Source organism: Neltuma alba, unplaced genomic scaffold (assembly GCF_004799145.2).
Source record: "Neltuma alba isolate B1F8T4 unplaced genomic scaffold, ASM479914v2 tig00011775_pilon, whole genome shotgun sequence".
NCBI classification, from domain to species: Eukaryota; Viridiplantae; Streptophyta; class Magnoliopsida; order Fabales; family Fabaceae; genus Neltuma; species Neltuma alba.
The window spans coordinates 95770-108559 of record NW_021636398.1 but is presented as its reverse complement, the minus strand read 5'-3'; the positions used below and the strand labels follow the sequence as shown (position 1 = coordinate 108559).

Here is a 12790-nt window from a genome sequence, read left to right as displayed (position 1 = left end):
ATAAAATCTTGTTTGACTTTTAATTTGATCTTAAATATAAGATTTCAATCCACTTTATCTCTCATATTTATATATTTTTTTTAAAGTAGTCCTTCTAACAATGATAATTCTAATCAATACACTTTATTAGCAAGGATATTTTAGGAAAGACAACACCTATTTAGGACAAATAACTAACTCAACTTACTTCCTTAATCTCCTCAAATTAGTCAACTGGCTCTTATAATTAGGACCGGAGGTAGTAATTTACATGAATAACTAATTTGATTAGATTAAGGAAGTTAGGTAAGTTAGTTAATTATAAAAAAACGACATATTTTTTCTAAAATATCATAATTATCTTTCTTAATATCTCCTTTTCTTCTACTAGTTATGGTTGAAAGGAGTATCCATAAGAGTAATTTAGAGAAAATTGATAAATATGATAAATAGGTCTTATATTTAGGATCAAAACTAACTTAACAATTGGGTCATATATAAAAACCGGAGGAATAATAATTTATAACTAAAGGTAAACTAAAAACAATTCATTAATAACCCTGTTGACCCCTTCTAATGAGAGCCAAAATTTTCTTTCAGACAACCCTTTATAATAAGGACTAGAAAAAGAATATTTTATCCTTCATTTTAATAAGGTATATACTACTCTTGTTTTTATTAAAAATTTTAGATAACTAGTTTATAAATAAAAAAAAATAGTTAATAGTAATAAATAATAAAAAAATATGTTTTTGTTTTCAAATATATTCTTGTAACAAACGGTAACAAACAAGAAAAAAAATGTACGGAGGAGTGGAATGAAAGAGAGCGTAGCAAATAAAAGGAAATAAATAATTAAGAATAAAATTAGAAAATAAATGTATTAAATTTATAGAATTGACAATATTCTTTTTTTTAATTTGAAATTTATCGATAGGATTAAAAAAGTATTAAACAGAGATAAAATTAAAAAATTATTAAATTTTAAGATAAAATTAATAAAGTTTATTTCTTTTTTCTTGTTTTCCGTGAAATACGTTTGAAAGATAAATAAACACTCAAATTACAATTTTATATTTTTCATATCTTTATTTGATGTCTTCCCCGTAAATAATGTTGAGGGGCTTAGACCGACGTTAGTTGGGGGCAGAATTTCAAAAAGGATTATGTGCGCCCCTCAAATCAATTGCTCCTCCCTCCAGAATTTATATCTAAGGAGGATTATTTTGATTTTTAAAAAAAAAAAAAAATGTTCCTTCTAATCTTAAATACTTCTATAAACTTCAAATAATAAATTTGAAGATAACCAACATTTAGTTAAAATTAGTTAAAAATAATAAATATGTTAAAAATATCTTTTATTTTCAAATATGATCTTATAATAAATAAGAAAAAAAATAAAAGAGAATGTGTGGAAAAATATGATATGAGAGATTATGACAAGTAGAGATAATAAATAATTAAGGACAAAATTTAAAAAAATACTAGATGCTAAGACAACACCAAATTGAAGTTTTAAATTTGGATAGAAATATAATTAAAACTTATAAATAGTACTGGAGGCATTATATGGGATGAGGTTTCAAATAACTTTTTACAAATTATTATAAGGACTACAATAAAAGTCAATATATACAATAAACTTTCTTCTACCAGCAAGTTCTGACAGTTAGATCCCACAATATTGTTGTCAAGGGGTTTAATCCTTGATTATGTCCATGTTTATTAAAAAAAAATTTCAAGAAAGGTACTCTTTTGTAATTTTAATTGTATTTTGAAAGGAATTAGTTTTTGACTATCAATCCAGCAATACTTTTATTATGCACAAATAAAAAACATTTTCACATGCAATGAAGTGTGGCATCTATCAATAATAAATAGGTATAATTTTATTCAAATATACAAAAATATGTTAAATTTTATGACAAAAAAAAGTATTTGACCAAAAATACTTTAATTGACTTTCTTATTTGTGGCTTATTTTTCCTCATCTTCTTAATCATCCCTCTCAATTTTTTTCAACTTGTGTCTACACTTTTCACCCATGCCCCATTTATGGCGCGGCAAGCAACGAGACTGTTCTCAAGTAAACTATACATCACACAATTCATTCAAAAGATAGAGAGAGAAAGAGATAGAGATAGAGAGTATGAAATATAAATGAGCATCCGTGATATGCAATTAATATCCATCATATGAGTAATGCGGTATTTTTTCTATCACACTTATTGACACTTAAGGACCACATACCTTTACATTATTTAGATCTTGTTTCCGATTAATTTGTTAAATGGGAATTTTTAATCTATTTTTCCATTTTTTTGTTCCCCCTATTTTTATCTCTAATCCTTTCAAGGGAAAATCCATTAACCCATCCATTTTTCCCCCTACATTTTTCGTCCCCTGATTTTCTGTCCGTCCAAAATATAGCGTAAGTGATTTTTCCTCCAAGGACAAGTTGCAGTTTTGCTTTGGCCATATGTGGTATGAAAATTCAACAAAGCAGCCAAATAGGTTTAGAACATTTAATACTTTTGTTAGGCCTTGGTCATTAGGCGTATTAATTATTGATGTTAACATGTTGTTAACTAAATGGTGACATGTGGAATTTCATTGATGAAATACTCCTGTAATCCTATTTATACCGTACTTACACAGCAAGTTTCATACATATAAAAAGAAAAAAAACCTTAAAACGTATTAACTCTGTAGTAAAATATAATAACTTTTTAACTTTACTTTATTTAATATATTCACCTTTCAAAAGTATAATTATCTACATTACATTATAATAAATGAATGACAAAATTCATGCTAAAAATTTAATAAAGTGACTTGTAAATGAAACCTAAAAAAACTTATCTCTACCCTATATATATAGAAGCAGAGGATGAAGTCAGGATGAATGTCAGGATTTTAATGAACGAAATGAATTATCCCAAAAATTAATTAAATAACTATGATAGTAAGAGTTTATGTTGCTGAAATGTCAATGCACTATGTTGTTGACTTTTCAAAATTAATTATTGAAATTTTATTATAAGAATCATTATCTTGTTGTTATTATTATTGACTTTTCAAAATTAATTTTGAAAATTTATTATAAGAATTACTATCATAATCCTGATGCACAGGAAGAATAGCATTGAAGGACTCTTGAACCACCTTATTCCCATGCAGAGAACAATACATTCTAAACATCACGAAAGGATTAAGAGACTGAATTGTAATTGACGGCAAAAAAAAAAACAAACAGAGAGAGAATGAATTGTAATTACACTTTTTTATTTTATTGATTACTATAATGCCCTTAACTTACCAAAAGGATATGGGTCCTTCAGCACAAGTAGTCTATCATAAATAAATATGCCAACTCAGTCATGAAAACGTGTGTATTTTCCAACCATAAAAACGTATATATAAACAAATCAAAAGTTAATCAGTATATAATATCAAGCCATGTTACTAACATAAGACCTATTTAATTAATTTAAGCATATTAAAAAAAACTAGTTAAGTTAATTATTTATAACAAATATGAATTAATTTTTAAAGTACCATTTTTATTTATGACCACCGTGGGATGAAAACTCCTTATTTTCAGATGTGTAATTAATAAAGATACTTTAAAAGATAAATTATAAATTTATGACATAAAATTTAGCACAGGAGGTAGTATTTATTTATATCAGACCATAATATTAAACAAAAAATTCTTTAGTTTTGGTTAAGAGGTGTACATGATAATGTTAAATGCCATTTTGCAGCCATAAAATCACTGCTCCTTTAATTTCTTCTGAGTTTTGACAAAAGCAGTTGACCGTCGTATAGCCATGCGCAAGTGAATAACAAGTCATAAGGCAGTTGAATAGAAGATATGAGCTAAAGTTGGCAGATTAAACTTCCAAAATGCTTTTCAAATTCCTCCGTGTCTTGCTAAAGAGTTCATAATCCCAAGTACATGTCCATAATTGAAACCTAAGACTGGATTCTATATACCCGATACAAATTATTTGATTATTTAACCACATAACGGAATCCCTGATATGACAAATCAATAAGGTCACAAGATTGAACCTTCAACCAGACCACTCCAAAATGAATATCTAGTATTATAATAAAACAGTACAACACCAGCGCCAACTTCACGACCACTATCACCTTGAATAAAAGGCAGATCATGACTCATGACTCTTGTGGCGTCTCAAATCTTGTTGGAGTGTCGATTCCCATCATACAGCAAAGGCCAGATATCAAAATTATGAGCAAAACTATCCCCTGTAACCGACCACAGGCATTGATATTAGAGCAACACGAGACAGTGCAGCATTTCCAACACTCTCATCACAGAAAAGAAGTCAAACTAGGGGGGGGGGACTATAGAGCAACCCTATTGTGATCAACCCAACTCCAGGAGATTGTTAAACAAAAGCAAATAATGGCCCAAAAAAAAAAGGAAAGAAAATCGAAGGGCCTACGCCTACAGAAGGCTATTTACTTATATGTTCTGTATGAGAGTGCACACCAAAAGAATGAATAAAGTGAAAACTAAATCACCAGTTGAAACTAACTGGAAAACCCGATAGTGGACAAAAAGACTTTTTGAGATGAAACCAACAAACCAGGTAACAGGGAAATCTGAAACATTCGTCTCATGATAGAGCTAAGCTCCAAAAACAAATCTTGGTCAGATTCTACTATTCTATACTTGGTTTAGGGGTTTTCAGCAGTTTAAGTTTCCTTATAATTGGCTTACTGAAGGTAATTGCACCGGACAGATCCTTTACTGGAATTCCAAGTTTCAATTCTATGCTCTCTACATGTTCTATAAGAACCATACATATTTGCATAGACAAGAAAGATAATTTTGGCTTTGATTACATAACAAGAGATATGGTAGGAAGATCTCAGAAAAAATTGAGCAAGAAGGCCTTACCACTATAAGTCCCTCTAGAAGCGATGATTTAATCTGGCAGACTTCATCACAGAGCGTAACATTGGCTGATAAATTCCCTGGGGTGCTTTCTGCCAGAAATCGTTGTATTTCCCTGTACGAAGGATACCGGCTTGACCTGGAGGGGTCTGACACATAGAGAACTGAGTATTTTGCTCCCGACTTCTCCACAGAACTGAGAAGCTCAGATAAGATTTTACCTGCACATATACACAGCAAAAACACAAATGTTTCACGGATAACACAGCCCTATCAAGCAAACACACAAGTTTGCAGTATATTACCTTCAGACTGTGTATTGTCAACATTTTCTGAGGGTAAAGAGTCTCCGTTACAAAAGACAACCAGATCTGTTGCCCCTTTGTGACTCTCTTCCATCCTCTTGGTTAGAAAATCCTATCAGTTATAAAAAGCAATAAAGAATCAGATCGTCATATCGATACAAAATTCCATAATAAGTGATGCAACCTGGTTTTGTTATTACTTGGATTGAATGAAAATCAGCATTTTCTTTATGATTTGCATCCTCCATGGAACAAGATCCAAGGAAAGCAACATCACCGATTTCTAAATCATCTCCACATGCTTTTGAAAATCCTGAAACCAACAAATTTTCCAATTTCTCCTCCTCTGATGCTGAAACATAAGGGAATGCCATGGAAAAGTTGGACCTTGTGAAAGAAATCTGCTCAAGAGAAGAACCAAGTCAAAGTCAAAATTTGGAATTTCAATTCTTTTTAAAACTCAGAAGTATGCGATTCTCTCACCTTCAGTAATTCTAAAAGAGATGGATCTGCGGGTTTGTTCAAGCTTAACTCTGAAGATTGCAGCTGCAAGGAGATAAATCAACATTAGCATGCACAAGTACTTCATTTCATGCACAACTAATTATAGTTTCAGAGAAGGTTTCTTGAACTTTCACATCCAAATGATCATCACATTGATGTAACCATTTATTATTACATACCATCAATGAAGATCCAGAAATTTATTACAAGAGAAAACAATGAGAATCGGTTATTCAATTAATGGAAATCATGAACAGGAATCTCTAAATCAAGTAAATTGGAAATGTAAGTATGAAAAATATCAAGATGAACTAGTCAAAGAGATGCTTCAAACGTTACCTCTTTGCCAACAAAAAGGAGTGCCAGATCCAGAGGTTTCTGCATTTCCTTTCCTTTGCACTATGTGATTCAAAGAAAGTTAGAACAAATACAACAACAGCAAAATTAAAAGGAATATAATAACATAGAGCAATGTGAGCTTTCACTACTCCCTTAAGGAAGAAAACTAAGGAAGTATTTAACATACATAAAAAGAAATCAATCAGAGAAAGCAGTGAACTACCAGCAAATTTGACCATCCTGCTTGTGACATAACAGAATTTGCTAGATCTTTTGGAGAAATAATCTGATAATTAACAGTTCCCTCTGGCCCATTGTTTGAAACCCTGTAACCAATGAATAAATAATTATCAGTAGTTCTACCAGTTCAAAAATCCTAGATTTTATTAAGAAAGTGTTTTAAGCTCATCAGCCAATTCACTTTTCTGCTTACTTTCTTCATGTTTCCCCCATCTTTATTACTAACCCAGGTATAATTTGTGTAGATGCTCTCTGCATCACTATTCACCAGAACAGTCGTCTAACCTCACCTATCCTGCTTTCTTACAGATCGAAACACTACTCATAATCTAACGCTTGCAAAATCTACATATTGTATTTTCTTTAGTTGTACTGACAAAAACCACCTCGTCTTTCAAAATATCCTGCTTTGCAACTCACTGAAAAGTTATATCTTACTAATCTTAATCTTAGATCTTACTAATATCTGAATGCAAATTTTATTTCACCTTCCATTCTAAACTTTAAATCTTACTAATATGAACCCTTGCCAGGTTTTTGCTTTCTTATATTCCTCTTGCAATCCTCTTAATCAGAGCCTTTTAGCACATGGCTTCTCATCCAAACATCTACTAACATTTCGCATACAGCCCTAACTCCCCTCTACTGATTAATCCCCGACCTCTGATAGCATCTTAGGCCAAACTTGAAGATGCAGTCCCCAGCATATAAGTTGCCTGAATCACACCAATTCTTGCATTGCTTTAGCTCATTAGCTTCCCATCCTGCTTTACCTATGAAATCCCATTCTTCCTTTGGATTTCCTTTCTAGTACACAAGCTACCCTTTGCTTACCATGATTTACATCCTTGCGCTACTCAGACTTAAATTTAGCAACTACTGATTCGTAGCCACCCATCCGAAACTTGGATAGATAGAAAAACAGCCATCTATTTTGCCTTTTTCCATATGAAGTTTCCTGCATGCATAATAGTTCCAAGGTTCGCCCCAAACAATGAATTCATCTATAAAAGCACCCCGCATACATATGTTTACTTATTTTCCGAAGAACAACATTTAACAGTACTAAGAAAAGCAAAAGAAGAACAGATGAAGCGAAGTAAGTAGGCATACAGGTCCTGATGGGGAGACCACAGGAACGCAGGCACTGTGGATGGCAAGGCTAACAGCCCATTGGAATGAAAGCAACAAGAAGCAAGGTAACCAGCGGCACCACCATCGTGGTACAGCTACTGCGTTTATCTTGGCCCTGGAACCATAAATACGACGAAAAATCACATCAACCAGAAATCCCAGATTTTTCATACCCGGAAAAAAAAAAAAAAAAGGATCCCAAGTTAAAGAACAAGTATGGCACCAAATTAGACACAAAACAGGAACATCCAAATTCAGCATTATTGACCAATTATTGATCAAAACATAACCCGAATTTCCAGCACGAAAATAAAGATCGTGAGAATGAATTTGACAGAAGAAACAACAATTTAGAGCAAGAATTCAGAGACAGAGGGAAGCTTCTCGATCAAATAAGAAAATCAGCCACTACTGCTAGATCGGTTCTAAAACAAAGACGGGATGAAGGATACCTAACTGAGCCGAGTCACCTCGACCAGTATTTTCAAACGATTCTGGTCTATAATACAAACTGCAAAGCTGATCTTGGGATGCTGCTGGATCGAGATGCTCCCAAACTGTTTCAGATTCCACCGTGCCAATCGCATTCGTAAATAATTGATAATCATGTGGTACCAGTTGTTTTCCATGTTTTTTTTTTTTGGGGCCCCGGGACGGAAGGAGGGTCTCTCAGTATCGTGAAGTGGATTTCATGGGCCGAAACTTATTAAAGTTGGGACTGTCTTAGTTTAAATTGTTATAATGGGCCGAGCAAATGAATCCATGCGGCCCAATTTATATCTTCAGTAAGGGTTTTCTTCAGCCCAGCCCACCTGGTCCTTTTTTTTTTTTTTGGTGATAACAACGTGGTTCTTTAATTTTTCAGCATTTTGACCCAACCTGAGGTGATGGGACCAGATTGGGTTCGTCGGGCTAGCCAGGCTGCATAGGGAAAACTAGAGAGGAGGATTTGGGGAAATATTTATTAAAAATAATATTAAAAAGTATAATTATTTAGAAGAATAAAAACTAAAATATAGATATGAAAATACTAAATTGCCCTCGTCGGCGATTGTAGTCGACCACGAGTTAGAAACTGTGGCATGTTTCAGTCACGCATGAGGCAAACAAAGGTTCTTCATAAGTAAATATCCAAGTTGAATCCCTCCTTATATAGGTAGAGGATTGCATTTTCTTTTTCATATTCATTCTCTTTTATATTTTTTTCCCTTACTATTTCCCTTTCTGACTTACCCTCTTATCAATAAGAATATATTTTTAAAAAAATAAACTATCTATATTACATATTTATTATTTTAATTAATATTTAAAAAATTAAATCTCATAAAAATAATTAGGATAAAAGTAGCCCTCCATAAGTAAATATGAAAAATAAAGTAGGCCTAGTAGGATGCTAATAAGCCCTAGGAAGTGGACTTGTAATGGTTGGACATAGCCCAACATCTTAAACTCAATTTTATGTTTCTCAAAATTGGCTGATTTAATTAATATAATTACAAAACTACTCCATCTGCCCCTTTTTAAAATTCTCTTTTATAATAAGGGAGGGAGGGAGTACCTCCTAGTTATTTTAAAACATTTCATTATAGTTATTGATTATTAATTCTCTTACATAGGGATGAGTTTTTCTCATACTTCTCTTCACTATATTCAGCTCTCTTCATTCTTTTTTTTTTTTTTTTTGCTGAGTTATCGCTATTTTTATTAGAAAATGGGCTTGAATCATTCCATGAAGTGGAATTCACTATATTTTTAAACAGACAAGCTTGTCATTGTTATATTCCAATATGCCATTCAACAAAGTCACAAGATATTTCAACTTTTCTCATTAGTTTTTTTTTTTTTGGCGAAAACCTCCCCTTGTTAATTAATCAGTAAACACATGCAATATACGGGATAATGAAATTCTTGATCCCTTAAATTTCTCTCTCAATTATTAATTTGGTTTTTGAAGTTTAATTTTCATCAACCAAGTCCCTATATTTTTGTAACAATGCACAATTAGTCATTGTATTTTGATCACAAGTAATTCTAAGCATATATGTGCTGTAACCTTTAACAACAGAATGGCAATCTCTCTATGAATTCTTCAAAGAAAAAATTGCTGATTGAGATTGAATTAGAATATAAAATTATGTATGGAACTTTAAGGATTAAACTGATAAAAAAATAAATTTTAGGAACCAAATCCTAACTAGCATAAATTCAAAAGATCAAAAGTTCCATTATCTCCCAACACACTAGCTTTTAACCTATTTTTTCAGTAGAGACAGGAAAAATGAATTTTAAGTTTTCTTTGTTTTAAAGTGTGTCATGATTGTTCATTATTATGTACTTTGTTTCCATTTGAAAGTGAAAGCTTTGAATACAAATAACACCTTCTTGGCAAAGTAAATTTGGAGAATCTTGACCTTGGCACTTAAATACTATGATTGTAATAGCCTGGATTTGTTAAGGAATCCTTACAAATTCATCTTGGATTTGAAAAGACATATTACAAGGTTCTTCTATTATCAAGGGTCATTTAAAATAGGAAGCAGGTAGCCTTAATCCCAATTAATCACAATCTTGGGTGGCTCGTACAGTCTAGGTCTCCAGCTATGAATAGCATTCATATAGGTGTAGACTTGTTACTACATAACTCATCTTTTTGGAGTCCTATCAGATGGAACTCGAACTTGATCTTTGCGTTCCATTCTCCCTCAATGGCTCAACAAATTCTCCTTACCCCACTCTCACTAAATGAGTCACCTGCTAAATTGTGCTAGAGTACCCATGCCTTGAGAGAATATTTAGTTAAGCAAGGTTTCAATCTTTGTAGGCAATTTTGCTATTTGAGAGATCACATTTATGAAACTTTATGGACAGTGAGGGTCTCTTTCCTTGTCAGTCGGACGCGCTTGCTTTCATGGTATCTCCCACCCCCGCTCCGCCCAGGGGAGGACATAACAGTTTTCTCTGTTGTTTTTAATTCTTTTGTGTATCTTTTTGCGTCTTTGATAGTGGTAGGGCTAGTTGTTGATGGATGTGAATCTAAAGGGTGCATCTTTATTCTATCTGTTCTTTTTGCTTTGCAATTGTTGGTAAGGACACATACATTCTCCTTCTTCATCTATCTTGTTGGTAGCTATGTGTGCTTTTACTTTTATGATGTCTCCTTATGGAGTTTCTTCAACTGGACTGATTGGTTTATTGTCAATAAGCGTGGTGGGTCCTTTTGAGTGGTTCGTCGAACCCCGATTCCTTATAATGGTGTTGACGCTAATGACAACACTTCTTTCCCTGCAGCTTTCAATAAAAGGATGATGGGTGCTGAAGGTATTGGTGATGATGGCGGCAACCCTCTTATCTTTTGCTAGGGTTAGGTTTTGTCTAGGGTTTCTTAGGCGTATTTGTGTTTGGACTATTTTTAGTGTAGACATGTTTATTGAGTTTTGCATTTCTCTTTGTTGATGTTTAATGAATTTACTACTTTATCTGGAAAAAAAAAATCTTTGTAGGCAAATTGATGCATCTAATTAGAGGGGGTGTGTGTTAAAAAAAAGTCAAAATGTTCCCCGCAACTAAAGCCTAAAGTGAGGCAAGCAAGTGGCTAAGGGAGGAGCAACTTGAGATGGGCCATTTTGACAAGTGAACCAAGCTGAGGAGTCAACAGAGGGCACTTAAGGTTGAGTAAGTGGGCTACCATGATTGCCTGTGTACTTAGATTCCTTTCGTTGGAGTCCACCTCACTTGACATAGTTGAACCCAACACATCTTATTTCAACATTATTCTCCACCCATGCCCATTCCCGGTTTGGGGTTTGTTTGGTTAGAGGGGAGAATGGGAGAGGAAACGGAAAATGAGTCCTTCTCCTCATTTGGTTAAAAATTTTAAAGGGATAGGAAGTTAAAATATCCCTCCCCTCCCCTCCTCCCATTTTAGCTTCCCCTCAAATTGGAAATTTTTAGAGGGGAGCTGAATTTTTAGACCATCATATCCTTATAGTTTTTTAGTATTCCTCTATTACCTTTAAAATATATTATTATGATATTTATTTCAAATAAAAAATATATTAGCCTAATAAAAAATAAAAAAAAAAATATAAATTATTATAATTAAAAATATATTATAACAAAAATCAATTAAAAATAAAAAATTATTTAAATAAAAAATATAATATTATAAAATCAATTTTTTTATAAATATATTATTTATTAAATATATTTTAAAGCTGAAAAAAAGGATAGCCTAAAGAGAATAAAATTTTATTTTTCTTAGAGCATATAAAATTTGTTAGTTTGATTATTTCAAATATATTATTATATTAATTAGAATAAAAATTACTGTATCAATTTTTTAATGCACATATTAACATGATAAGACTGAATTTTCATTAAATTATATAATTTAAATTAAGATGTAAATTAATTTATATAATATATCAATAAAAAATATAAACTAATATGTAAGGATAAAATGATAAATTGATTATTACTATCCTTCCCCTCCCTTTCTTGAATCAAACAAAAGATCATTAAATATCATTCCCTTCTTTTTTCTTAATCAAACCAAATAAGGTGAGGATGAAACCTCCCTCCTCTTCCCTACCCCACCCTCCCCTCCTCCCCTATCCTCTTCTCAAACCAAACAAGCCTTTGGTGTTATAAATTTGTCTATTGTACTTCAACATATTTTAAAAACATTTCACATATTTTTTTTATTAGCCCTCTAACTTTATACAAATTTCAGTTTTTTTCCTTGATTATATAAAGTATTTTTCAAGAACATGTCTAATCTCAAATGATGGGTTTTTTTTGTGTGAAAATATATTTATTATGTTGGCATTCATGTATATTTTAACACTTTAAATTTTAATATCATTAATTTTTTAATAATATTAAGGGAGAATTAAAAAAAATCTTTATAAAATTAAGAAACTAAAATAAAATATGTATTCGCACAATTAACGAAAAAAAATACAGAAACATTAAGATATTAACTTTGAGCACTAGAATTGAACATGTGCTTATTACAAGCTTCTAGTTCTAAAACTTCTAATAATATGGGTTTAACTGATAAAATATTATAGAAAATCTTCTATAACAACTTTACTAGAAATCTTGATTATCTATAAATTATTTCTTTTCACTATTTTTTTTCTTGCCTTTTTGAAAAAGAGGGAAAAAACTTTAAAACCCCGGGTTAGCTGTCCCATCTATTGAGAATTCGATTCTCATCTTGAACATAAAAAAACTTTAAAACCCTGGGTTAGCTGTCCCATCTATTGAGGTGCGTATAAACGAGCTAAAGGATTAGTCATTAGGTCTGCTGGTGGATACCTGATATTTCATAAAATATAAATGAACATGGATA

General features: G+C 31.9%; 1 pseudogene; it reads right to left on the bottom strand.

Annotated features, from left to right (window-relative positions):
• Positions 1–3857: 3857 nt before the first annotated feature.
• On the bottom strand, positions 3858–7534 carry LOC114717761 (uncharacterized; annotated as a pseudogene).
• Between the last annotated feature and the right edge of the window lie 5256 nt (positions 7535–12790).